The sequence below is a fragment of the Dermacentor albipictus genome, unplaced genomic scaffold (assembly GCF_038994185.2).
Source record: "Dermacentor albipictus isolate Rhodes 1998 colony unplaced genomic scaffold, USDA_Dalb.pri_finalv2 scaffold_23, whole genome shotgun sequence".
In the NCBI taxonomy this organism is placed as follows: Eukaryota; Metazoa; Arthropoda; class Arachnida; order Ixodida; family Ixodidae; genus Dermacentor; species Dermacentor albipictus.
The window spans coordinates 4,710,001-4,737,936 of record NW_027225577.1 but is presented as its reverse complement, the minus strand read 5'-3'; the positions used below and the strand labels follow the sequence as shown (position 1 = coordinate 4,737,936).

Genomic DNA, 27,936 nt, shown 5'->3' with positions numbered 1-27,936 from the left:
CTTCCCCATTGCGCCGTAATTCTCGGGTGCGTGGTCTTTCGCGTGCGTCTGCCTGGAGCTGGCGCAAATGCGCGCTAACCTCGTTGCGGCCTGCGTTAACGTCCCCGGCAGGGCAACCGCTTCTCCGACGGCGACGACAACGGCGGTGGCTCACACCGAAGACGTGGCGCGACACTGGCGGCGAGCGAGCGAGCGCAAAGAGGCCGCCGCAGATAAAAATCTGGATACGGGGCCCTTAGTCGGCAGCGCGGCGAGCGAGGCAAAGCGAGCGCCGGTCCGTGCACGTATGGGAGGGAAACGTCGTCGCCGCCGCTCTGATTCGGTTAGGCGCCGCAGCCGCCATCGCCTGGGATTGACAATGTACGGGTTGGAGACTGAGCGCGAGTCGGAGCGTGCGTAGGAGTGCGCGGTGCTCGAGCAGAGGGTGGAAGAAGGGCACTTGAGACGAGGCAAACAAGAGTGCGTGGACGGAAAGCGCCACACGCCACGGAGAGAAGGCGAGTTACGTCTCTTCTAGCGGCGGTGATGAGTGGACTCCGTCGGCGCGAAGGGAGGGGCGTATAGGCAGGCGCTGGTGAGGCCTTCTCCCTGTGTTGTGTACGCCTTGTGAGGAGTGCGCGTCGAACACTGCGCGTGCAATTGCAACTGGGTGGATGCGCGCGTCTCTCTCCCTCGGATGCCGGGTACTCGTCGAGACCGACCGCGGCGCAGTCTCTTCTCCCCGCACAAAAAGCCAGTCTGCTTTCGTATACAAATCTCGATGCTCTTTCTTGTCCTCTTTCTTCGGGGCTGAATACGTAGCTCGACTTTTGCTTTCACTCCTTCCGAAGCTTACTAAAAAAACATCGTGTGGCGACGCTATAGGCTAGCTGTGTGATACTGCACCTCCCTCGTGCAGTGTTTGGTTAGCTTCTAATTCCAGGGTCAGGCAGGGTAGGGAACTCGAAACATACGTCCCACTCCCACTTATGGCTTCCCCACTCCTCCCGCAAATATGGGAAACAACATACACAGGGAAAATTTAGCATACGGCAGATAAACCGCAAGCGCTGCTGCGGGTCTTGCTCAACTCGTTTGGATCCACGAACTCCGACGCTTCTGCTGTCCCGGTTTGCCATCGTACAGTGGCAATCAAAGGGCGCCTGGTTGTTCGGTACATGTTTTAGGAAGCAAATATCTAAAGTACACACCAATCGTGCGAAAGCAGTGCGCCATCGCTTTGTTGCATCACGTTTTGCGAAACACGTCGCTGCCGCCTCTAGAGAAAACGATGCGCTAGACTAAATCGTCTGTGAATGAACACGCATTTCCCGTGACACAAGAGCCACTCGAAGCGCAGCGCAGGAGGACGCAGCGGCGGTAAAGGATTGCCGCTTGCCATCCGAGAGCTGTTCGGCGGAGCCGAGATCTCTCTGTCGGGACCGCCTGTCGACTCGGAGGTAGCGGAAAGTGGGGGAAGGCTAAAGCAACGAACCGGTACCACGCTCTCCGCGGCAGCTTCGGGGCGGCAATATCCGGCGCGACACTGCTCGCGCCACCTCGGGGAGAAAGTTCCGCTTCACGCATGGGTTCGAGGACAGCCCTGGGCACACCTCGAGCCTGGAGCTGCTTGAGTGCTAAGTTGCACTAAAGGCCTCCCGAGTCATCTGCGCCAATGGCCGAGTGCAACGTGTTCCCACACTTGTGCTGTAAAGCTGCACGCGTGCTGCTCCTGCAGTTGTTTGTCCGAGTGCGTGCGTGAGTCGGTGTGCAAGCACTGAAAGCACCCGCAGCACAACTTTGTTTGCTCGATGAAAGCCGTAGGTGTTGCCCGATGGCGCATTCGCTGATTTCGTTCGCCTTCTGAGTTGTTTTCCTAGACTCAGCACGACGACAGTTTACGCTGGTTTGCTGTCTGCACCTTTGTCAAGTCACAGCGGCGCTATGTTTCTCCTTTTCTTTTTTGCACGCTCTACCAAATGGCGCAATTTCCGGCGTTTCTTTTTTTAGGTGCCTTCTATTTGCCAGCTCATTCTTATAGCATAGGCAATACTGAAGTCGCTTAGACAGCAGTGGTTCTGATTACGTTCGGCTATCGCTCTATGATAGAGCAGTAATTGAGTGACCAGGCGTAATGTCTTGGTAATGCTGCTTGGTAATGGTTCGCCGTAGAGCTGGTCAGCGGTTTCGTAATGGCAGAATAGAAACATCGGCAACAGGCTTAGCATTTTTCGGTGAAGAAAACGAACCTGAAGACAGGCCTTCTCCGACATGCTGGTTCTTTGCACTAAGATAAAGGTAGTCCTGTATCAAGAGAAGCCAAGACAGAGGTGCGACGCCCAGAACACTGTGTTATTTTGTCCTGCACAATCGATGTAAAAAAAAAAGAAAAGAAGAAGACGAAACTGCTTTTAAAGGGCCCCTAACCAGGTCTGTCTATTTCGAGCTGCATTTATCAACTCGTATGCTTTCTTTAGTAGAATGACCAACAGCCCCGCGTGCGCCATATGCAACATCGATGAGACGCTCGCACATATTATCTGTGCCTGCCCGCGATATAGTGCCCAGAGACAAGTGCTGCGCAGAGGACTGGACCAGTTGAACAATCGTCCACTATCAGAATTCAAAGCTTTAGGTCAGTATTCCCACAGAACATCCACGCTAAAGGCCTTACTCGCGTTATTAAGGTTGCCGCGGTCTGCGGGGCTTTACGACAGACTGTAAGAACGCCGCCCCCTACCACTCTGTAGTGTACGCGGTTTGTGCTCGTCTCTATTTCCATTACCCAATCCGCTCTCATTCTCTTTTTATCTCCCTTCACCCTTTCCCCCGTGCAGGGTAGCCAACCGGAACTGCCTCTGGTTAACCTCCCTGCCTTTCTATGCATCCTTTTCTCTCTCTTGAGCTGACAAGCGCAGAGCATACAATGCGCGCGAACGGTCGTGTTTCAAAAGAATTACATCGCTGCGCGCCGCGCAATGGTCTGAAATTCAATCCGAGCTCCATTTTCCCTTTCCCTCTCGGCGACCGCGCTCCAAACCGGACCCTGATGTAGTTGTGTTTCTGTTCCTACGCACTCGTGTCCGCAGCGTGACTTCGCTCGTGGTGACATGTGACTTCGAGAATTATTTAAGGCACCATCTGTTGTTTGTGTGACCTGTTGCTTGAATTGACGAATTGAAGTTTAGAGAAATAATAAAACACACAAACGGAATGCCTGCGTGTTTTTGTTTTGCTTCGCACTGAAGCAGCAGAGATGTGCTCCCACTTCGTAAGCTTGTTCCCACGGTCGTGCAGTAACGTGCACAAGTACCGAAACTATGCCATTTTCTACCTTGTTCCAGCGCGTGATCATGCTCTGCGATCCACTTGTTCTCCATCAGTATTCGTGTAGCACTGAATTATACCACTAGTCATGTGTCTTTGTGCACAGCGCGCAAAATCGTGCGCTGCGCAAAACGAGACATCCCAATACCTCGCGCGCGAAGCCGTCAGCGGAAGTGCGCAGCGCCGAAAAAAAAAACGAGGACAAAAAAAATGAAAGCGGGGCCCCTGACGTATGCGTCACGCGACCCTCGAGGTCCGGTCTGGGATGACGCAGGGAAGGAATTTCGGTTGCGGACGCTAGACGGGGCGAGTGGATAGTGTGTCTCGCTGTGCTGTGGAGCTCGCCTTTTGAAATCATGTGTTCGCGGCATTTAAATATTCCGGTCTCCACTATTATTGAGCCGATTTGAAAAAACATTTTACGGCGGAACGCTCCCTAGAGGACACGTAACAAATTCCAGCGTATAACAAAATTTTCAATGGGGCCTGGTGAGGGGCCCTTTAAGACTCCGCAATACAAAGTTTGTGGTTTTCAGTTCACTCCCTAAACTTCGTAGTAGCGTTCTACCAATGCAAATAGCATACCACACAATATTTTAATCTGATAATTACTCGTATTTACGCGTTCAACTTCATAATATGTTAGGAAAACATCATTTATTTTTATTTTAGGAAAGGGGAAACGGCATACATATGTAAAAAGAATAATACACTAGGGATTATTTTATTGCATACTCGGATAAAATATTATTTCGCCTTCAGTTATAGACGTTTGAAAGTCTCACCTCGCGCTGCAATATAGCTGTACGGCAGCGCATTGAAATTAAAATGTCCAAATTATTACATGCACTCTGTCTCACTCTTGCTTCAGCCCCCATTATTACTTGAACCAGACGGCTTCCCGTTACAAATATCGTAGTACTTTTGTATTGTGGCATAACAGTTAATTTACAATCCATGTTTAATTATTCTGTAGGCAGAAGTGACATTGCGAATCACACTGCTGATCAGTTGCCTTTACAAAGTTTTTTTTTCTTTCTCTTGAAGTCACACAGCAACTAAGGGTTCTGTCACAGTCAGGAAAAGGATAGCGTCCGGGCTTATGTAAAAACTGCCCCTTATGTTGTCAAAATTTCAGCTTCCACGTGACCTCCATATTCTCACTTTGTAAGCAGATTAAAACTTTCCTGTATTTTCCCTATTTCCTGTAGCTACTCATTTGAGTACGCGGTTGTTGAGCACATTTGTATTACTGCTAAAGAATTTGCGCAGGATTGTATTACTGCTAAACTGATGAGAAGTACCAGATTTCAGATGCCAGGGCTGGCGTAATCACGGCCTCCAAAAACGGGTGCTGCGTCAATGTACCGCCAGAATTGGGAGGCCATGACTTAGCCTTTGACGTTCCGCAGGGTTTCACCAGGTGGCAGAATGTGTCCGTGTAAAGCAAGCACATTCTTGCAGTCACGAAACTTGGCTTATGCATCGAATGTTGTGCCTAGTGGACACTGGCTCAAATTTCAACTTCACACATTTGTGTGATGTCTCTTTTTTCTTATCGAAGAGGTCTGAAACGAGGCCAGTAAGCAACTTATGGCATAGTGCCTAATACGAGATGAAGAATGTTTAGCATTAGAGGATCAGCAGACTTCAGCGATTATTCCGTTTGTGATCGCATTTGAACTTATTTACTGTGGCCGCAGCAGGATTCCCGGCGGACTCCAGCAACACCTCAGGATTCGGGTAGTCTTTACGGCGAGCACAAGTGGTCCTTGTATGCTAGGGTATTGGATCCTGGGGGCCTGGAAATGCAAGCACAGACACTGTTGCTCTCACACTTTTCGTCGAGCACAAAAGAACGCAAAAAGAAGCTAATCATCGTCATCGTCAGGTTATTTCTATTCGCCGCAAGACGAATGCCTCTCTCGGCGACCTCAAATCACCCTTGTTTAGCGTCAGCTGATGCCACCTCACACCTGAAAATTTCGTGGTCCCAACGCATAACCTATAGTTCTCTGCCGTCCTCGACGGCCCTTCCCTTCCCTCAGCACCCTTTACGTAACTCTACTAAACCACCGATTATCTTCCCCACGCATTGCATGGCCTCCCCAACTCATTTTCTTCTTTACGCTAACTGTATTATAGGCTACCACCGGTTGATCTCTAACTCTCACCGATGTCTTTCTGTGTCCTTATGCGAAATTGCCGAGCGTGAATGTGGTGCAATGGCTGAATTCTTAGCGCGTCCGGCTCACAACTGCGGATTGCCGCATGTGCGCGAGTTCACTCCAAAGAGGCGGCGACTGGCAAGGTTTCGTGTTTCCTCGCCACATTGTGAGAATCAAGCTGAGGTTGAAGAGGGATCTGTCCATCACAGCACGACGACGACACGACGACGACGGCTGCGTAACGAAAAGAACGCGCGCGCACAGCAAGCCCACTTTTCGTGTTCTTATGATGCCGTCACAGTAGCATTCCATTGTACTTCTATCTCATAAATAACAACGTAACGCCTCCCGCCACACTGGCCAGCTTTATTCAGCAGAAAGGAGGGCTCGCTACAGCTAAAAAGTGTGTCAAAGTTATACGCCATCTCTGGGAATTTGTTACTGATGAGAGCAACCGTATGATATTATTATTATTAACCGTATTATATTATTAGACAGATGCTGAAGCCACCAGCTGCCGTGAGGAAAACAACGAGGTGTCTCCGAGCTCTTGGCGCGAGCTATTTCTCCACCTTTGTCTCTGGCGATCCTGATCTTGTAAATAAACTGTAGATGAATGAATGAATATGTTTATTTGCAAGAAAAACAATGAAAAAAGTCTCTTTTCTCCGTATTTTTCCCCGCGTTACATTTTGGTGGATGTGCTGGGTATGCGCGGTATATTCTTGCCTTCCCCTTAATTATTATCCTGATAAATAAATACAATGGACACACTAACACGGGTTTAAAACTGAGCTCAAGCTTTTCCAGATTTGTTGTTGGGCTGTTGTAAATGAAGTGGAGCGCCATTTTTCAACAACCCATTCTTACTGGCGCGCAATTCTGTGCCTTATTTCACTCCGCTTGAGCTAGGCTGTCACAGCAGATGACGCCTTCGTGTTAATCAAGCAGCAGTATCAACGAAGTTTACACAGTGACTTAAAGCGTTTTGGGACACTGCCCCAGTAGACTGGTTTGAACCCCAGCTTCGGAGGCTACACGCCCCTGAAGAATGTACGCGAAGACGCGCCCTTCGTGGATCCCTAGAGACATCCACCGCAGGAATGTACGGTACACGTAGCATTAATTTGTATTCGTAGTGTATTATTATAGAGGGCACCGTTCCTATTTTCTATTGAGTTAACGAATTTTGTACCTCATAAGAAAGCTGATCTACGGTAAGGCACCTGGGGCATGCCGGACAAGCTGTAATAGCTCGAACTTTTTCGTCAACCATCGACTTGTATATTCTGTCATAGTTATAGTTCGCATGGTTTTGAGCAAGCTGTGGTGCCATTGTAACATGCTGATAGCGGGGGTGCTAGTAAAAACATAACATCTAAGAAGAAAGAAACATTGGTAGAACTTGTCTCCAAGGGTTGTATTCACTCTTCACGGAGAATAAGGACGAGATGTACCTAGTATAAGCAGGAAAGAGCAGGCATAAAATTGTATATAATTTCGGGAGAGTGAAGCAAGGAGCCGAGAGGGGCAAGCGTGCAAGAGCCACGGAGAAAACAGAGACCGAAATAGGAGAGAGAATTGTCTTTGGCCGACTCAAGCAAAGGGTAGGATGAAATAGAGCTAAAATGATTAGGGCGGCGTCGTAACAGACCCCGCCCAAACAACCATACATCAATTTTTTCTCTATATATATGCTTCCCTCTTCTGCAACCGCTATTTGACATTGGCCATATATTTATTCTTGCTGGTTCCGCGACATCATCTGCATATCCGCCTCGCAGAGTGATTACAGCTTTCGGGAACCGATTACACCTATTGTGTTTTCTTGGTTCCACTTCAGGTCTTCAAGGTTTTCTTGGTTCACTTCAGGTACCTTCGTCTGAAGAAACGCGATGCCATATTAGCAGCCATGTTATGTCAGCGTTAATTGTAGTACTACATTACAACGACAGATAGCTGAGCTAGTTGGTAAGGATTCGTTATGCAAAATAATAATAGTCGGCGTTCGGGTTGTCCACTTCTCTACTCTTGTGTCCTGTCTGCACACCTCACTTCTATTTTGCATAATGTAGTACTACCACATACAGAATGTCATGTGTGTGCTTATTGGGTAACAACTACCCTAATGAAACCTCAACTAGTCTGTGTTTGGCACCTTACCATATCTCTTTCCTCAAAGTTTTTTTTCTCTCTTTATCTCAGCTTGAACATTTTACTATGTGAATGTAGAGGCAGCTGGACGTAACATGGGGAGATACGTCGGAAAGGCAGTGCCTTGCGCGCCCTATGCGACTGAGTTTTGTATCCGCGCTACGCCCAACGTATCATACATGCTACTCTAAATTTTACACATGAAAAACTTAAACATAAGCACGGTATGCATACCACATAGCCTATAGCAGCGTCTTTGATACACTGGAGCGCGCTTTCAGTAGTAGATAGTTAAGCAAACCATTCACTAATAATCCGATACTATACTATTTAATTAGTAGATCAAATTGCATTTAATTTTTTTTAGAAATGTACTCTCGTCGACCAGAGAAAATGGCGAACAAGTTATTATAATTTTTCTTTTATGTGCAACTATATGGAGGTTAAACCGTGACGACATATAGCATGCAGATAAGTGCACTAACATTTTTTATTTGTTTTTTTCCCAATTATTTGTTACCAAGCCAACTTAAGGGCACTTGGCAAATTAAGATTTCTCCTCTAGCTCGACTAATTCTTTGCAGCTGACAATCCAGCTAGTCACAGGGCTTATCTATAGCTGCTATCCTTTGCTCGCTGCTAACAACGATTGATTACCTTGGGCTACCCAGAACAAACTATACCATGGCCTTCGGCAAAGTTCTTCATGTGGACTCTTTCTGCTAGAAGCACTGACGCTCACCTTTAATTCGAACACTTGCGCAACTCATGTAGAGGTAGCCCACTTTTATCCGTCGCTGACGTTATGAGGAACCTAAAGAGAGCTCTGTCACTTTCTATGAGTCGGACAATATTCGCGCCTGCCTTTATCAAATCGCCGGGGCCGTGCGCTGAGCGTCTTTCGGCAACATCGAATCCGGCAATATCGAAGCTGGTTGCGAAATGCGTGTCCTGAGGAATCTTCGTAGGAAAATGGCAGATCTCGTAACTGCGATATCTTGGTGCCCAGAAAGGGCCCCTGTCTACAGAATGACTTGGACTTAGTCGGAATTGACGACTGCAGCGAATATTTGCTGAAAGCTGAAAAAAAAAATAAACGAAGACGTTAGTTTTATGTAGAGAGTGAAAGCCGTCGCAATGGGATGGATGCAAAATTGGACGCAAAATTCGAGCCATTCCCTTGTCTATCCAGGCGACTAGACTTTAGGCAGTCAAGTCGTTCCGTAGGGTTTCTATATATTCTTGCAGAAATGCAGCGTAATTGTTAAGAACTCCTTATGAAATTTGTAATTATAGAACAAGTAACAATAGAACGAGTTCTACAACTTAACATAATGAGCTTACTACACCAAGTTATTAGGCCAAGAAAAAGCGGTAAGATTAGAGCAATAAATCCAACAAGTTATTCTTACAGGTTATTAGAACAAGAATAGAACAAGTTATTCGCTCGCCCTATGCAGTTACCCCCCCCCCCCTCCACCCCCCTTAAGTAATGCCCAAGTTCTGGATACTTAGGGTGGATAAATAACTGAAAAAAAAAAGAATCTGCTAGCATTGCGGTACAAGGAACAGTATTTGGTTTGTGGAGTTAGTGATACTCTTCAAAAAAAAAAAAGGGCAGAATATTGTGCTGGTGGACAGAGCTCCCGTTGCGTGATAGGCCGGGCTTCCCAACCGCGTGCAGGGCGACGACAAATGTATATGGAGAGGGAGTCTAGTTATTCTCTGTAAGCATGTTACAAACTGTTTCGTTAGTATAAATTTTATCCGTGCTGAGCATCATCCGTAAGTGGACCCTATGAGCAACTAAAATGGTAGGCGACCCTAATCTTCGACTTTGGTGTCTCTTAGTGGCACTCGCACCTCGGTGTTGGTGTTCTTTAACTTAAGTCGACCAAGCGTCTTTCCCCTGGCACGATATGTGGGCGAGGAGTGAGGGAGGGCGAGGAGGAAGTGCAGCGCGCACCACCTGGCGGGCCTTAGCCTCCTAGCGAGCGGTGCACCTTACGTGCCCTCTGCAGTTCTGACGTCAGACCACGTAACCAGCGCATGCGCGCAGTGCAAGCTAGCGAGCGAGCAGGCAAGCGCCGGGAGAGGAGAAGCAAAAGAGGAGGGAGGGACGTCACATTCGCTTTGTTAGGCAGACGTTCAGTCTATGCCAGTAAACTGTTTTCCATTAATTAGTTGATGATATATCATGTCACCTTCTTGTGTTTGGCGTCACTAGTTACCTCATTACTTCCGCTTCCTATTTCCTAGTTTCCAGGAAATTTGTCAAAGTCGTGCTCACATGGCGGGCCTTTACAGTCCACCATTTTGTGTTTCGGTGCGCGGTAATCAATAATTTCTAATTATTTCTAATTATTACAGAAACTTCAGTAACTCAACGTGTAACTAAACTTATGCTATTCTATGATGTGTAAATTAAAACACGTGAATTTCGTACGGTATAATTTGTGTTCTATATCTTTCGGGTTTATTTTGAATTTCATCCCCGGTTTTCTCAGGAGGGGAACCGGAAGCGATGCGCAAGAAACCAGAGCGTCACTCGATGCTCCTGCCACCAATAATAACAAGAAATCTAATTGGAGTCTTTATCGCACCGAAGCAACACTCGGGAGTATGGGAGACGCTTTGTATGATCACAACTCTCCTCCCTCCACCTCCTTTTGTGTGGTCAAAAACTGAATTTTTCGATCTGGTTAACGTCCCTGGCTTTCTTCTTTCATTATTTTGTCTCTCTCTTTCTCCGCGTACTTTCTGCCAAGCCCCCCAAAAATAAAAAAAAGAAGTGCGGATCCAACACAATGCGGGAATCGACGTTACGCAAACCATTTTGCAGGCAATTGGCTATCTAGCATTGTTTAGGGTACCACAAAGCGATACTATGTGGACGAACGTACTTGAGTAAGGAAGGAAGGAAGGAAAACTTTATTTGGTCCTGCAAGTAGTGATAATTAATCACTAAGCGGGCCGCTCCCACGTCGGGACCGGAAGGCCAAGCCTCACGGCCACATCGTGAGCCTGCTGGACAGCCCAGAATTGTTCATCCAGGTCCGGGCTGCGAAGTGCAGCCTCCCACCTGGACGCATCCTTGATCGCCGAGTCTTCAATTCTTTCGCAAGACCAGAGCATGTGTTCGAGCGTGGCTAAATCACCACAATCTTGGCAATAAGGCTCTGTATACGTCTCTGGATAAAACATGTTCAGTCTCCGTGGGCAAGGATAAGTACCAGTCTGTAGTAAGCGTAATGTAAGTGCCTGAGCCCTGTTTAGTTTAGGATGCGGAAAACTGTAATCCCTGCGATTCAGAAGGTAATACTTCGTGATTTCATTGTATGTGGAAGGGGAGTCTCTATTAGTACGTGTAAGTTAATTAGTTGTGTGTGTGGGTCGTGAAGGTATGAGGCTGTGACGACGACCACATTGAAGGCGATCGCATGGTGGCAACGGCATGATTTGCACACAGGCCATTCGACGCGAGCTTACATGGCGACTGTTGTTTACTACATAGGTAGTGGACAAGCATAACCGAGAGAAACACAGATTGTGAGGTTATCAGCGACTACGTGTTATGCAATCGTACGTATATATGACTATTTCATGCGGTGCATGTAAAACGACGATTACATGTGTACTCCGATGAAGAAATGTTAAAGCATTAGTCACTTGGGCGATCATGAAGTCAGTAGAACGCCGTATAATTTTTTTGACGTAGTGTGTAACGAGTAAACTACTGAGGGAAGTGAGCTGCTCCTGGAGAGAGTGCAGTCTAACACGGCGCCTCAGAGAGCGGGCAGTCAGGAGGAATACTGAAGGCCCGTAAGCCAGCCTCAATTCTCTCGTCGTATAGGCCCGTCTCTCTCACTTCTGCAGCCTGCAAGGTCATGCAGACCATGGTCCATGCCCACTTAGAATGGGTCACCAAGATGCTGATCTTCCACGAGCCCACACGAGTCCAGGAGACACACGAGTCCTAGTCGAGTAGTCATTGATTACAACGTCGGCATTTTGCGCACTTGAACATACCGTTGATATTAAATTAGTTTCATCGTTCAAATTTTATGCAGGAGCCTCTTGACGCGCATATTTCAGACGCTCTTCAGTTTCTTTGCGCGCGCGATGGCCCCAAGGATTATGAAGTTATAGAACACCATTATGTCACAGCTAACGCTTACCAGCTATGAAAAAAGATATATGAAAAGAATAAATCAATCCCCCCTTCTCCGCCTCTCTTTCTCTCCTTACATAGCAACAACAGCAAATAAAGCAACAGACAGATGGGCAGAAAAAAAAAGGTCCGTTCAAGGGCGGGAAGTTGCCTGCGGACTCTCCGCCCTCGGGCAATTCACAGAGGTTATGTACGAGCGCTCTTAGCTGGCCGTAGCGCCTCCCCGGAATGTGCCCGCAAACACCGGAATGCTCTTCAAGAGCAAACTGCAGAGCGCTAACGCAGGCCCCTTCCACTTCACCGCTCCGCCTTCCTTCCCTCCCCCTCGCCCCCCCCCCCTTTTTTTTTACGGCTCCTAGAAAAGCAAATGGCTGCAATCGTTCCCATTTGTTGATCCTTTGACGGTCCTCTCCTATAGCCGGTCCGTTCGACCAAACGCTGAGGCTGGAACCATAATAAACGGAAGTCACTCAATCGTTTCTGTGCGTCCGTGCGTCTGCGTGCGTTTCCCTAGTTTAGTTTCCGCCCAGTGTTGCCTTTCTTTCCGTTGGCCCCACAGTGGCCCTCGGACAGCAAGAAACAGAAGACAAAGGAACGACGAGCACTTTGGCAGCCTAATATCCCATCTGTACTTCGACATTGGCGAGAAATAGAACTGCTTACATCGCGTACGGAAGCGAGGCGAGCAAGCAACGGGGGAAACGGGTGCCGCCTTTACGAGATTTCGCTAGCGATAAGATAAAGTCAAGAACAGAGGAGGAAGCGAACGAAAGAAAAAATAAGGGGCTTGTTTTACGACGACCCCGCCACCGTCCGCCTGGTACGCCCGGGGCGACTCCTACAAATGGCGACAAACTTTAATGCCTCTCTTCCGAGAGGCGGGCACGGAAACGGTCCAGTATCTCGCTTTAACCTCGGCTTCTCATGCCCCCTTCTTCCTTTGGACGCGTAGAATGGCGGTCGGCAGCTAAAAAGCCTCGTAGCGCAGTGAGCTCTATTACGCGTTCACATTCTTCGCTCGTTTTGCTTCAAGTTTTGCGAAGCCGAAGGACAATGACAGCAAGAATTCCGCATGGAGGCACATTTTGACACACACACACACACACACACACACACACACACACACACACACACACACACACACACACACACACACACACACACACACGCACACGCACACGCACACGCACACACACACACACACACACACACACACACACACACACACACACACACACACGTAGCGTAGTAGAGACGACATAGCACAGAGTCGTATACGGCCGACAAAAATGAAACTGCGAGATAATGCGAAGAACAAGATACACACGAAGGTCCCCGGAGAGCACAGCGGGAGCGAAAAGCAGTAATGAAAGCGATTCGGAAACGGGCGCAATGACTCGCGAGGAAACCGCGCGAGTGGTCAAGGTTCCAGCTCGGTGAGAGCCGTACGGTGCACGGCGGACGGAAGTTAGCGATCGCTACTTCCTCTTATGTCGCACTGCTGTATGCGTCTGAAGCGTTCGCCTTAGGCGCCGCACTCGCGCACACGTGGTACACGCAAGAGCGCTAAAGCGAGCGTCAGCGTCCTATATACAGGCAACGTTCCGGCTGGACATGACTCTCTCGCCTTCTCGGGCTCTCTCGTCAACTTCCGCTCTTTCAGCGAGCTTACTGCTGCAGTCCACTAACAACAAATACTACAACGACGACAACAACAACAGTAAGTCTTTCCCGGAAGTCGTAAAACGGAAGCAGGTCAAAAGTGCGCAGCGCGCAAGAATCGGTCGTCGCGCGGCGGGGGTACGGTAACCCTTCGTCTCGTGGCGACTCGCTGTATGGCATTTAACGCTACTTCACGCTTCCGCGGGTCACCACCTCCTTCGGCACTGTTGCAACTTCCGAGCCAGTAAGGAAGGTCGACGAAATATGCCATGGCCTGCCGGTGGCGCTTACATGCGTAATCGCGTCTATACGTACCCGTGTGTGCCTTGTCGCGTCTATAAGTGTTTCGAGGAGTTGCGTCAGTGGAAGTGCTCTGTGGAAGAATAAAACGCAGTTTATACCAGTTTTGTGAGGGTCGAACCAGGGTAACTGGATAAAAAAAAATATCCAGCGGCCGTGGTCGAACCCTTCCGTATGCAATGCCTAGGCCGTTATAAATTCTTGTAGTCGCATATTTTCAAACGCTTCCGTGAAGTTCGGCCGCATCGATAAGTGCAAGCTTTGTTTCGAAGGGCAGAAAAGCCAAATACGTTGTTGTGCAAAGACGGAATGAACAGCAGCGAAATAACGCTGAGGCTGAAGGAAGCAAGATGGGTGAGACATAAGGAGTGGATCAACTTCAGAATCGGTTACTTGTGCTGGCAACACCCTAAAAACATTAATAAGAACAAAAACAAAACAAAGATGGCTACGACATCCAGGTTCACGGTGGCTCTTTCACTTGGTGCTAAGTTCACGTGTTTCTCGTTCGTTGTGTCGAATCGAGGTGTTTCGTCGAAGCCGAAAGGTTCCTTGCTGCCAATTACTTTGTGTTGATCAGCCTCAAGTATTTCAGTGACGAAACCGCGGACATCGTTTCATTGTGCGTTCCAACATCCGGCCTGCTCAGCGAGCCCACCAAATATCTTTAAAAAGACAAACAGCTTTTCAAGCTAGCCGGAGGTTAAAAATGGAAGCGTTCGTGCGTAGCGAGCCCCTAAAAAAGGTGCAAGCTCTTCTTTGCCACGTTAAACCACTGAAATAGGTAGGATACTAGACTGTTCGCTATCTTCACAGGCAACTCCGCACTGTGACTCGTGTCATAGTATATCACATATAGCATCTAACAGTATATAGGCAGTAGCATTTGTCTTGCTTTCAGAAACTAAACAGGGATGGTCTGCACAGAGGCTAAAAAGTGTACCGTTACCTGGTCAGTGTGTTTTGGCATAAAAATCTCAAATTCCTTAGTAGTTGCAGAGGCACATCCTCCTCCATTTCCTTTTATGAGGACGGTTGAAACCTGCCGACACTGCTTCTTCTAACAGGTCTCCAAAATTTAGCCAGCGAGGGCTCTCTTTTAAGCAATTTCACTTGTATTTGCGTAAATGCGTGACTTGGAAACGAACTGAACCAGTTGTAATGTAATTTAGGTGCGTTCACGGTTTGGGAAAGCAAATTAGCGGTGCTGTGCGCTGGTCGAACGCTCGAAAGCTAGAGCGAGCGCTGTTTGCTGTTGCGTCAAAGTTTCTTGCGAGCAAGTAAAGTAACAACTCAACGCGTTGAATGAGAAAATAGCATCTTCTGCTTGTACCGCTAAACTAAAGCTTGGTATGAAAACGGTATGTCGCCTCCCAGCCTAACATGAGTCATGATCAACTTCAGGCCTTCCGAGTCCGTTTTCGTTCCGGTTACCGTGATTGTAGACACAAGTACATCAGCGACAATATTCGTGCTGCTTAAAGCATCAGTAGCACTAACGCCGGGGCAGGAAGCTATAAATGAAAAAAACCAAAGGAGGCTACAGACGTAAATCACTATGATTTATTAAAGTGTCAGTCTAAACAAAGCTCACTCCATGAACTGAAACGCCAGCAAAAAAATGAAAGCAATGTTCTGTTCGCCGGAAAAAAGAAGTGCCGAGTGACCCGCCGCGGTTTTTTGGTGGCTATAGTGTTAGGCTGCTAAGCACAAAGCCGCGGGATTGAATCTCGGCCAATGCGGCCGCATTTCGATGAGGGCGAAATGAGAAAACACCCGCGTACTTAGATTAGGGACACGTTAAAGAACCTCAAGTGGTCCAAATTTCGGGAGTCCTCCACTACGGCGTGGCTCACAATCATATCGTGGTTTCGCAGCGTAAAACCCAATAATGTTAAGTCTCGAGTGAAGTGTTTCGAACAAACCGGTGTATAGCATCCGTCGGCACCTTTTCCCAATGCGAAGTTTCGTACCCAAGTCGCTTTCTGAAGCACGTCGTCTGCCTCTTTCACGAAACGATGAAATAATACATTGCAGTTTTTCCCCCGCGATGACAAGCGTAATGATACACAATAAGCATTTCGACATTTATGTTTTTCGGGCTTGTGCGCGGCGGTATCACGACGATTTGAGAGCTACGAAGACTTCAGCGCATGCCGTGATAGGAGGCTCTCTTTCACTTCATGCTTGAACCTGGATGGGCTGTTACAGCGAAGCTGTTAAGGGCTAGTTCCCCCAGAATCGTGTCCGTTTGTAGGCACAAAACTTTCCATACGTGGGCCGATCCTGAAGGTAGTGCAATGCCGGGCCGACCCGCGGCGGTGGTGCAGTTCGCCATTAAGGTGCTCACATATATAGCTTCGCTGGTCATCCTTCTTCACAGAGTGGAAGGGCCCGAAGTTTTTTTCTCAGCGCGGCTGCTGAGGGCGAGCATTTAGTTTGAGTTGCCAATAAACGAGGCCTTTGCGTGCTTTGAAATGGCAACGTAAGAAGCATTTAAGTGATGATGAGGTATTAGGAAGAGGAGAGGACTGGATAGTCGCGCTGGCCCTGGACAGGGGTGATGAAAGAAAGGTAAGGTGATGAGTTTGGATTCGATCTGCCCTAAACGGCGAACATGGAGAGCAAAGAGGTAACAGCTTCATGAGCTGATAGTCGATCATATAATGGAGCCTTACCCGGTGCCGCATTCGTTGTCGACACCTGCCATGAGAGGCGGCACTTACAACTAGCGAGCGCCAATTACCTAGAGAAACGGACGCGTTCGAATGAGGGCAGGTTGCAAGCAGGGGATACATTACAGTAGTTGAAGCGACACCGTAAAAGATACCATGTTCCTATTCTTGTGTTGGTCAACTCCGTTCATTCCTACGTAAACATTTTCATTTATTCATTTTCTACTCCTACGGGTCGTGTCTCTGGTGCAAGTGACACTAAATGTGAAACAAAATACGACTCAAATTCGTGCACAAATGATCAAAAGCAGCAGCTTACTGTTGGATGTTTGATAAAAATAAAGTAAAATAAAAGTGCTTGTGGTGGAAAAGTGCTGTTATATACGGAAGATGTCGAGGAGGGAATGTTCCCGAAGAAATTCATTTATGACATTTAAAAGGGCTATAAAGACGCAGAAGGGTGCAGTCAACATGGTCCACCATAATTAATTTATTCGAAATAACCTTTTCACGTTGTCGCCTTGACAATTTCATCGATCCGAAAGAATTTACTGCTTTACTGCCATTTGGCTAGGTAGGAGTTTAGCATTTTCTGATAGCTAGAAGTTACACGTTTTGTATATTGGCGCGAAGCGCGTATAATTTATTATAGCTCACTAAACGCTTAAGCCCCCCCTCCCCCCCCCAAAAAAAAAGAAAAAGAAATGTTGTAAATTGTTCCAGCGCTGAACCAGAGCAATGAAGCATCGCCGCACTTGTCCCGTGAGCGGAACGTTATCAAAACAGCCAGAAAACGGCGCTCCTATGAAAGGATCGGACTAGAAGAATGTCGAGAGGCAGACTTGGCCCGAGTGCTTCTTATTTCTTTGCAGCGCCTGATCATTCTTCAATCTCGCAATGACTGCCAATTGGGCAGAGCAAACACGAAGCGAAGAATCAATACGAATAGCTGCGCAGAACAAGCCCGCCAATTCGCCGAGAAATACGTTGAGGGAACGCGAAGCGGAGCGAATAAATCAAATTTTTTCACCGGCCGTCCGGGAAGCGAACCTAAATCAAGAATTCCGTGAAGCTCTCCGGCCGTGTTTTAGGGCTTTTGTTTTTTTACCTCTCGACTGGCCCGTATTACGACTCTTCTGTACTTCAGTATTCAGATGACGGCGTCGAAGAAAAAAAAAAGAAAAATCCAACGAAAGCGTTTAGCGAAGAATGCTGCGTAACAAATTTAGCTTCGTGCGAATCGTGAAGCTGGAGAATAAGGTAAATGAATAATGACGTGAGCCATGATGTTATAACCACACCTTTGATTTAATTTAGGTCATCTTAGCTCAAGTGCAAAAAAGAAAAAGAGGAAAGCGCCGATAAATACGACATACTTAGGCACATTCTTATTTGAAGAGAGAGCTAAAAAAGGATAGAGCCGTAGATATTTGCGACGATGCGTAATAATTATCACAATATTATTCAGAGATGATTTGTCAGTAAGAAGTAAGGCAGACAAAAAAAAGGGAGTGGGGGCAGGGGTGGATTTACAGATGTCTGTTCATAGCACGGTCTCACGTTGCAGCAGTGGTAGATGGCCAGACGACGAAGATGACATGGAGTGTAGGGAAAAATGCTGAGGCCACGACAAGGATAGCAACGGCACAGATACTTACGATAGCTTAAGGTAGATGACAACGGTGCGACGAGGACTTAGGCTATTAGGAGTCTGAATCAGTTCAAATCCAAGCGGAAGCGTATAGACGCTACTTTCCTGGCGGCTTCTCCTGTCCAGGAAATAGGCTGACGATGAGGATAATAATGATGACGAGGAAGAGTATTTTACTCTACCGGCAACGGGAACGACAAGATTTGAATAATGTGCGATTGGCAAGTTTCGCTGCGCGACACCAGGGCTGAGGCGAGAGAAGTCGGAAGAAAAAGAAATGACCCCGCCTGATATGAAGAATTCAAACCATGTTTTTTGGGGAAACTTGCAGGTACCGCCAGCGATTCTTTTGCTAACCTTTGCTGTAGAAGACGTAGCGATACCGCGTGTTTCACGAAGCGTGTCCGAAATTGCTTAAAAGTGTGATTTGTGAGATAGTGAAAGACTTTCCTCTTGATTCTTTTTACCCCAGAGTAATATATTGAAGAGTGAGTCGACAAAGTATTTAAACGAGTAATTATGCAAATTATACTACTTCACTTTCTTGAGCAAAAGAGCCACGCGGTTGCCGAATAGCCTATCGTCCTTGTCTTTCTTGGGCACAGCTTCTTTTGATAAATCCGGTATAGAGCGGTGGCCTTTCTCATACCGGTCTTAATCTTGTCTAGGAAATACACCATACACCTATACTTCTAATTTCTTTCAGTGGATTCCTGCTTACCGTGGTATCGTGGGCAACAACTTTGTGACACAAGCTACCCGGTCGGCCCAGAGAAGACACCCAGACGCTTCAAAGACCTTTCGAGACGACGGACGCTGGCAGGGATCAGTGCTTTCTTGGCCGCAAAAACTACGCTAGCTTTCTGTATTTGTGCGAGTGCCTAAATTTAAAAGTGCTGACTGCGTCCCGTCGCTACCGCTGCAAGTGCCGTCTGACTTAACCACTTCGAAGCAACGTCTCTGTGGTGGAGGAAACACGTTCATTTTTTTTTAAGAACACGATCACCCCTTGACCAAAGTCATATGAACGAAAGAGAAATGGGGAAGGGACGTAGGGTAAGGTTAAATAAGATGTCCCAGTTTGCTTTCTGTAATATAAGACAAGCTTTCAAAAAAAAGAAGTCAGTAGCGATTGAGCGGCAAATGAGAGAAATGCGGTAGCATTAAGTCGCACCTCTTTAGGGACCCGGAAATAGGAATTAAACCGTGTTCACCACATTGCGAATTGTAGTTCAGACGCTCACGCAACGTACGTATATATCAGCCCATATCACAACGACATGCTTGTGTCTATAGTTACGTGGAGCGGGTGCCTAAAAAATCTCACCGAATCTGATTTGCTTAAGCACAGTGTCACTTAAACATGTCCGGACTTCAAATACGAGCGCTTGATTATCGCTGTAGTTAATTTAACCTTCTGGTACAGTTTTATGGTTTAAGTGTGGACGTCGAAATCACGTAATACGCGAAACGATACACAAGTACCGGTATTCTGCCTTTGCAACTTCATGTTCGATTAAGTTCTCGCACCTATACGGTCTCGCTGATACCCTCTGGATTTACTTATCCACACAAATGAATGGTCCCTAACCTCTGTTGAACAATGATTTCTTAACATTCCTTTACGTTTTCGACGTTCACTCGGGATTTCAATACACAGCTAGGGTGTCCCAGCTAACGTTAGCCAAGCTCTTAAACAGAAAATATAGAATACACGAAGATGCAATCAATGGCATTCTGTCAACAGTGACGCACCACACCGAGATAACTTTTTTTTTCGTAATTGAACTATCAATAATTACACGATGTTAATTAACGAACTTTTTAATTATGGTATTGAGTGCGCAAATTTCCATTGAAAAGTAATAATTGTGTTTTAAACCATCCGATCCAGTTGTTTTCACTGTGCTACGTCTCGCGTAATTATCTTTTTTCCGGGTTATAAACAAGATGCGCGAAATATGCAAATAGCCGCATGATTACGCGTCCGTGCGCCGCGACACCAGCGGTCCCAGGTGTTGGTCGGAAGAGTTAACTCTGCTCAATGCGAGGCTCAGCTGCCACGTGAAAGGGCCAAGGCGTCGGTATTGGCGTTGGTCACCGCGAACCGCCTTTCCCGCGTGCAGCGCGAATCCAATGCAGTGCGCAGAGGCATCGAGGAGGCGGACAAAGGCATTGAGCCGAGTTAATTCTTCCGAGCAACGCCTCGGACCACTGGCGTGGCGGCGGGCGGACGCGCAATCATGCAGCTATTTGCATATTTCCCGCATCTCGTTTATAACCCGGAACAAATATAATTACGCGAGACGTAGCGCACTGAAAACAACTGGATCGGGTGTTTTAAAACACGATTATTACTGTTCTATGGAAATTCGCGCCCTCAATTCGGTAATTAGAGAGCTCGTTAATTAATAGAATGTAATTATTCATGGTGCAATTGTGAAAAAAAAAAACGTTCTTCTGGCGCGGTACGTCACTGCTGCTATGATACCGTTGGTTGCGTCCTCGTGTATCCTACATTTTGTTTTTGCGAGCTCGGCTAACGTTAGCTGTGACACCCATCCCACTTCCTTGCACTGAAAGCTGCAGATGACCACTTTGTACAGTTTTCGATGTACACGCTAGTGCAGCGTCGCAAACTGTATGCTGTTGTTGCTAACATGCTTACCTTACTGCAGCATGTACAGAGCTAAAAGTAGAGCAACGGCATCGAGGCGGTCGCCATTCTTCGGGACTAGGCATCCATTGAAATTGAAGACAGGTGCACGTGATTTTCATTTCTTTGTGTTTAAGGCTGCAATTCCTTGTCAAGGAGGCATGTCTTTGGAGCCCCCTGCACGCGCTCAGTAAATCTTGCCCGCGGAGCGCGCACACCAGGTTAAACAAATGACCACAGCGGAATTGCGCACACCTCCTCCCACTGCGCCAGCCGGAAGCTGGAAAGTATTTCGCGAGTGTTTGTGCACGACGACTTTTATGCACCAGAGGCCTCACTAAGCTGGAACACCACCCGGGTGCTTCTCACTACTTCCCTGTCGCCCGTATTGTGCGATGATGCAGCTAGCTAAAGCCGCGGCTGGTCCGGCTATGTGAATCGGAGTATGCGTGTCCGTTCTTATCACCGTGTTGACACGGGTCTGCAATTAGATGCTCCGGCGTTAATTGGTCAGTTCTTTCTGTCTTTTATTTCATTGTTAGTGGTTCTTTCGTGTTGCACAGACAGTCTGTTAGACAAGCAGGCCTGCCAAAACTCTTAGTATCTCAGATTTTGCAAAATAAATAAAGTGAAGTACATCTTTCTTTCTGTTTCTTTTTCACAAACAAAACTTCATTAGACCACAACAACCTAACGTAGTGGTAAGTTTCGTGAAGCGCAATTCTTATGGCAATTATCTTATAAGCGAATGTTCCTCCTGACATTTGCGCAAGTAGTTTTCGTCACCGTCCAGCTCCCTTACAACCACAGTGTCTGCAGAGTTTAATGAGTACGGTAAAGGAAACGAACATCTTATTCTTCACAATGTGCAATCATGAGCAGAAACTTTCGGGCACGCTTTTTTATCTCTGCGTAGGCGGAATCCGTAATCGTCATAACGATGTCCTCGGGAGAAACGGGAGAAAAAAGTTCACGCGGCTCGCACGACGGGCGAGCTTGTCGAAGCGTCTAACACCACGCTCGCTGCCGAACGAATCTCGGGCAGCCATCTGTCGCACTTGTCCGCCCTGACCCGCTTGTTTTGCGGAGCTCGCTTTCGCGTCGACTACCGGCAGACAACGTTTTCCCTTCGTCGTCTCGGCGGCTCGGTCGCTGCAGTCGCCAGGCGGGAGCGGGAGCGGAGACAACTTCGGGGCAAGAACATGGAATGTGCACGTGCTTGTCCGGATGTTGTGTTCGCCCACCAGCTCCCCATCTTCTCCACTCGTCTTGGCGTGTCCTGGCTTGAATTGGCTTTGCTCGGCTTGCGTTCGTCCGTCCTTCTCCATTCAGCTCGCTGACAGGTGATACGTTCTTATCAATTCATTTCCTGCGCTCGCCATGCTTATTCCCCACGAAAGTTCCTCTGCTCATTGAAATGAGGGAGTGCGAACGTGGCATTTGAGAGCAGTGAGCGAAGTTTCCAATATAAGTCTCGACTGGCTTGGCCATTCGCATTATGACATTGGCTCCACAGCTCGAGACCAATTGTACATGAAGAGCATGTGCACCAGTTGCGTTTAGGATCCATGGCCTCTTATTACAAGGAATAGCGTTACGTTATCCTTTGCTCTTGCTCCGCGCACGAAACTCTAGTAGCTTGCAAAAGTTCATGTTTAGTTGAAGTGTTGCTGCTAACGAAGCTCCGCGAAATAAATGATAACTACACCCTATCTATGCTCCTGCACAGCCACATCAGCTCTCGTTCTGCTCTATTATTCGTGCTTTTTTGCAAGTCATTCTCACGTGGACTTTTCGCCCTTCAGAATCTGTGGAAAGAAACATTTGTCTTTTGTATTTTCCTGTTGCTCGTCCGGTAATATGAATACATCGATTAGATGTCGCGATAACATAAGCGGACGGCCGATGCGTTCTGAGTGAGAAGCTGTGCTGATGTAACGAATCGCGTCAGCTTACGCGTGGAAAGCTATGAGAATTGAATGGAAGTGTGTAAGGCATATTTGCCTTCTCTGGCTGGCTGCATTGTCCGATTATCACCCGACAGTCAGCGACACCAGACGCTCACCGGACTCTCGTCCAGTGCATCATGGAGGTTTTCTGTGTCATTCATAAATATACTACAGAATGTAAACACTCACCTGTCCTTTATATGTCCGACGGACTCCCTTGTTTGGCGGCCCAGTGTATTCCGGTTTTCACAGTCTGTATACCTGCGCGCAAAAAATAAATAAGAGGACGGTGTCAGTGACCTGTGTTTTACAACAGCCGAAGTGAGACTGCACACGAAGATGCGTTAAAAGGCGTGCAGGAAAAAGCGCCGTTCTTATGGCTACTTAGGTAAATGTGCATATCGCTATCGTAAGAACAAACGAAATGCCTTACTATGCGATGCAGGACGTTCCGCTAATACTCACTTGTTCACTACTTTTTTTTTTAACCATTACTGCCATATCACGATATCGTGCGTGTTCGTGATGAACAAAGGGCTAGACTTTACGGTTACATGAATCTTAAAGGTACACTAAGCAAAAACATTAGGCTCAAGAAGTAAATTGCGCTTCGACGACATCAAAATGACCAATTTCACTCCGAGAGGAAACTTTTCAAGCCATAAAAGACACAAGAGCGTAAGATAGGCGGCGATGCGATCCTAAAGCTGCTGTACCAATTCGCCATAATGTCAATTTTGACAGCGTCATGACGGGTCTAGTTTATTGTCTGCACGGTGGAAAAGCACTACGCTGTATTTGATGAGGATCAAAGCTAGCAAGTTTCAAGAACCTTTCCCTCTTTGAAACGTCAAAAATGTCAGAAAACACAACGAAAAAAAAAATAACGTCATAGAGTTACCAAGATTTCTCGCGAAATTCAAACACGAAAACCTAAGCATTCATTTCCTCGTGTAATAGTATATTCTTCTGCTTTCAAATATTAAAATGGAGTCCTCAAAGAAAGCGTCACAAGAATAAGTATATTTATGATTTATGGTTAGTGACCTGTCAAAAGGGATCGCAATTTATTCTCAGGTGATGAGCGGCAGTTAATGTAATATCAGCTATTCATGGGCGAAATTTCCACATAGTCCTCAGCCATCCCTTGCCCGTGAAAGACCACAGCTCCACCGGGAGCATCCATGTGACCAGCGAAGGAAGAGCAAGAGGAAGAAGTAGAAGGCCGACAGTGGCGTAGCCAGAAATTTTCTTCGGGGGGGGCTACGTCACTGGCCCAATAAATATATATATATATATATATATATATATATATATATATATATATATATATATATATCGTGCTTCTATTTTATATATAAACTTTATATATATAAAATTTTATTTTATTTTATATAGATATATATATGCTGTCGTGCTTCTATTTTTCCAAAATATTTCAAACAAAATTCAGGCCCTAACTCGAAGTTCTGTTTCCAACAGACACTAAAAAGCGTTTCTGCATTTTACAAGTATTTGAATAGGCCGCGTCGGATTAGGCCCGAGCTAAAGCTTCCTCTTAAACAATTTATCGAGGGATCAAATACATGAATAATAACTGCATTGTCATTGCCAAAGATGCTGCAAACGAATTCTTGAAAGCTACGCACTGTAAATACAAGTAAAATATGTATTTTTTCATAAAATATTGTACTCGTATGTGCCAAAGATTGTGCCCAACATAACTGACGTCAATGCTTCCATGTTTTTTGTCTATTTATTAAGTAAAGAAAATATCACATGAACTTTAGAACTATATCAGTTCGAAACCAGAAAAGCAGTGCCTGCCGCTGATATGAAAAATTAAAAGGCAATGAACTGAACAAGTTGAGGACAAATATGTTAATGAAACTTTGTCATTCAAGAACCGTGCTTACATTCTTGTATATATGCAATGGCCAGTGAAAAATCTCAATGACGCTGTCGTTTGTTTCAATGTATTACGCAGGAGTAGCTGTCCCTTGTCGTGTATCGTGAGTAATTGCACCGAAGTTATAGTCGCGACAGAGAGCGCGTATAAAAAGCAGGAGTTCTGCAAGATATATGAGGGCAAGTCAAATGAATGAGCCAACAACGGGGTACTTTATTTAAAAGTAGTCTTCATGATAATTTAGACATTTGTCCTATTGGCTAACGAGTTGCGTGATTCCCGTCTTAAAAAACTCCTTGGGTTGCTGCTTCAAAAAGTCTGTATCTGGTTCCCTTGAGCTGTTTTTTCGGTTGCCCCAAAATGTAGAAGTCGCAAGGTGACAGGTTTGAGCTGTATGGCGGATGTTGCAGCGTTTCCCACTTGAACTTTGCCAGTTTTGTATTAACCACATAAGCGACATGGGGACAGGCATTGTCGTGGAGCAAGATGAACCAATTCGTCAATTTTCCACGTTGTTCGTTCTTGATTGCGACACGCTGCCGTTCTGGCGTTTCACAATATCGGAAACAATTGATAGCCTCTGAAGATTTAGCAAATTCTATCAGTAATGGACCCTGTCGATCGAAAAAAAGTCAACAACACCTTTCCAGTGGAAATGATGGCCTTTACGTTCTTTGGGCGTGGTAAATTCGAATGTTTCCACTGTAAGCTTTGCCGTCGTGTTTCAGGCTCGTAGTAGTGGCACCAAGGTTCGTCCCCGATCACAGTTGCAAACAAGAAGTCGTCATGCTCATTGTTATACCCGATCAGATGAGTCAAGGCAGCGCGAAACTTCTCCGTCTTCTCGCGACGGATAAAAATCTTGGGGATCCTTTGCGCACCAAAGAGCCGATAACCGAGAAGCTCATGAATTATGGCGTGAACCGAACCGTGACTGATGTTCAGACGGTCTGCCAGTTCATCGATGCTTATCCTCCGTTCTTGTTTCAGCAGCTCATGAACCTTTGAAATTGTGTGTGGGGTGATTGCACGATGGTTTTGGCCCGGTCTTGGAATGTCCTTGCAACGTCCTTTGAACCGTTTGCTCCATCGCTTCACAGTGGTCAATGAAATGCAGTGTTCAACGTACACGGCAGTCACATGGTGATTAATTTCTGTTTTGGAAACAACTTCAGCTGTCGAAAACTTCGCGACACCGAGCTGTTCAACTTTTGAAGTGTCCATTATGTGACGCAACCATATTCAACGCAGTGTATGAGAGCATTAAAGAACATTTATCTTCACACCTGCGTGTCACTTTTGTAAATGAGACATGCCGTTCTCCTACGCGCATGCCTCGCAGATAATGAACCGAACCATTATTGCGCGGTTAGGGTAGGCCCACTTTCATTTGACTCGCCCTCGTACATTAGAAATGCAAAGATACAGTGGGATATACAAATGCGAAAATACGGCTTGATAAAGGACAAAAAGTGTCACTGGAAACAAAGTTCACTGCATGTATACACAAAACATCGCAACAATATATTTAAGTATACGTATAAGTCTCCAATGAATCTATGTATGTAAGAAGAACTGTATATAATGCGTCAAACAAGGCAAATAAACATGTTGCACAATCATAGGTTCACAGAATCCTAGATTCCGCCCCCATTCCATCCACTCCCCCCGATGTATTGCGCGCGACGGAAGGCGGCGCGCTTGCTCCCCGCTTTTCTCCTTTGCGCACACAAGACTGAGCCACCATCGTCGGCTCACCCATTCCACCTCCCCTCCTACGCTTTCACTCGCACATACAGCATGCAGCGCGTGGTCACGATGTTATCACCCTTGGACTTTATACGAAACATGAGGGCGATGGCAGAAATGCGCCTGGAGTGTCCATATAATTGCTTTCGAAATAATATGATAAACGTATCCGGCAAATGAAACGTCCCGTCGCCCATTACTTTCCGCAAAAGAAGTATCAAAATCGAACTTTCACCATGCGACAATTCGCTGCGCCGCAACAATGTATTTTTTTTCTGTGAGGCGGAGGCACCGAAATGAAAAAAAAAAATTACCGACGATTACGTTACTTCCTAATGCGAAATTTGAGCGCAGCAAATAAGCTGTTTCACCTTTTCGATAGATTGAGGCAAAGAAATCGAGCAACACATGTATGCGCTATCACAGAATTTTTTTTTTATTTTTCACACGTATTCCTTTAACAAAGACTCCACTAACAGTTCTTGACAGTCATGAAGGAAGCTTTGTGGTCGGAGAAATAGACTGATATATGTTCGACTTGGTACACCATGCAATGCTTGATTCTCAAAGACGTTCACAAAGACGTTCACAACTGGGCCCTTAATGCCATATTGGCCTCCGCCGTGCATCAGTCGTCGCACTTGCATGAATGGGATTCGCGGAGATACGAGTCTTACACTCACCGCATTAAGTTGTGGAAGGTGCGCTGGCCTCGAGGGATATTTGTAACCGTTTGTTGTCGAAATAACAACCAAAACAAGCGCGAACGAGACCGAACCAACAGAACCAAACAGGCGCGGGCGAGAGCTGTGGCGCGAGCAGACGATAGTACGAAACGAGCGGATCGGCTGAGACCAGACACGAGTGCGCATCGAGCCGTAAGGAGTGTCCGCATGACACCAGCATCGCGCGCGCACGTCACTGAAGGGGCCGCTCTCATTGGTCTCCGCCATTCGCGGCTCGCGTCCTTCGTCTCCCACTCCAGCGAAGGGGGGCGGAGCTGGTTACGAGGCCGACAACGCCGACGACGACGCGAAACCCAGGAACGGACGCCAAAGAGCTGCGCTCTAAAAACGCATAGGAAAGTATGTTGGCCAGAATCGAATGCCTATTTCGGGCACCTAATGGGGCTACGGAAGGAATACCGAAGAAAACATGAGACGCTTGGTCCACTGAGAACCATACGCATACTGCTCAGTATGCTACAGCTGCGAAACAAGACTTTCCGGAAAGGTTCCGCTCAAGGAATGCGGTGCAATCCTTCGAGTCACCACAGTGATGGCGGCGAGCGACCATTGTTCTTTTTTTTTTTGTCGTCTGCTAGCCAGAAAGCGTCCAAAACTCTGTCCGGTGAAACTCCACTCGGCCAGAGCCAACGTAACGTTGGCCAGAGCAAACCGAACGCGCACCAAAGTGCACCGCACGGTGGTCGGGGCCATACGGGAAAAACGTATGCACTCTGGCTGGCTCTGGCAGCCCGCGGGTAGGGTAGCGAGAACAAAAAAAAATTGAAGAGGCTCAATGTGTCCTCGCGAATAAAAGTCAAAGAAGAAAAAATAAATAAGAACGTAGTTACTTTGGCTGGT

The 27,936-nt window shown here is 46.8% G+C and overlaps 1 protein-coding gene across 3 annotated transcripts in view; it reads right to left on the bottom strand.

Annotated features, from left to right (window-relative positions):
- The window catches only part of LOC139052454 (alpha-2C adrenergic receptor-like), a 744,579-nt gene that overhangs the window by 393,829 nt on the left and 322,814 nt on the right, over positions 1-27,936 (bottom strand). For 2 of the 3 annotated variants that reach the window (XM_070529563.1, XM_070529560.1), the window contains one exon: positions 22,882-22,953. The gene's annotated coding sequence lies outside the window, so the exon portion shown is untranslated. Of the gene's footprint in view, positions 1-4,998; positions 5,109-22,881; positions 22,954-27,936 lie in introns of all 3 variants that reach the window. The other variant, XM_070529561.1, reaches the window with a different exon arrangement.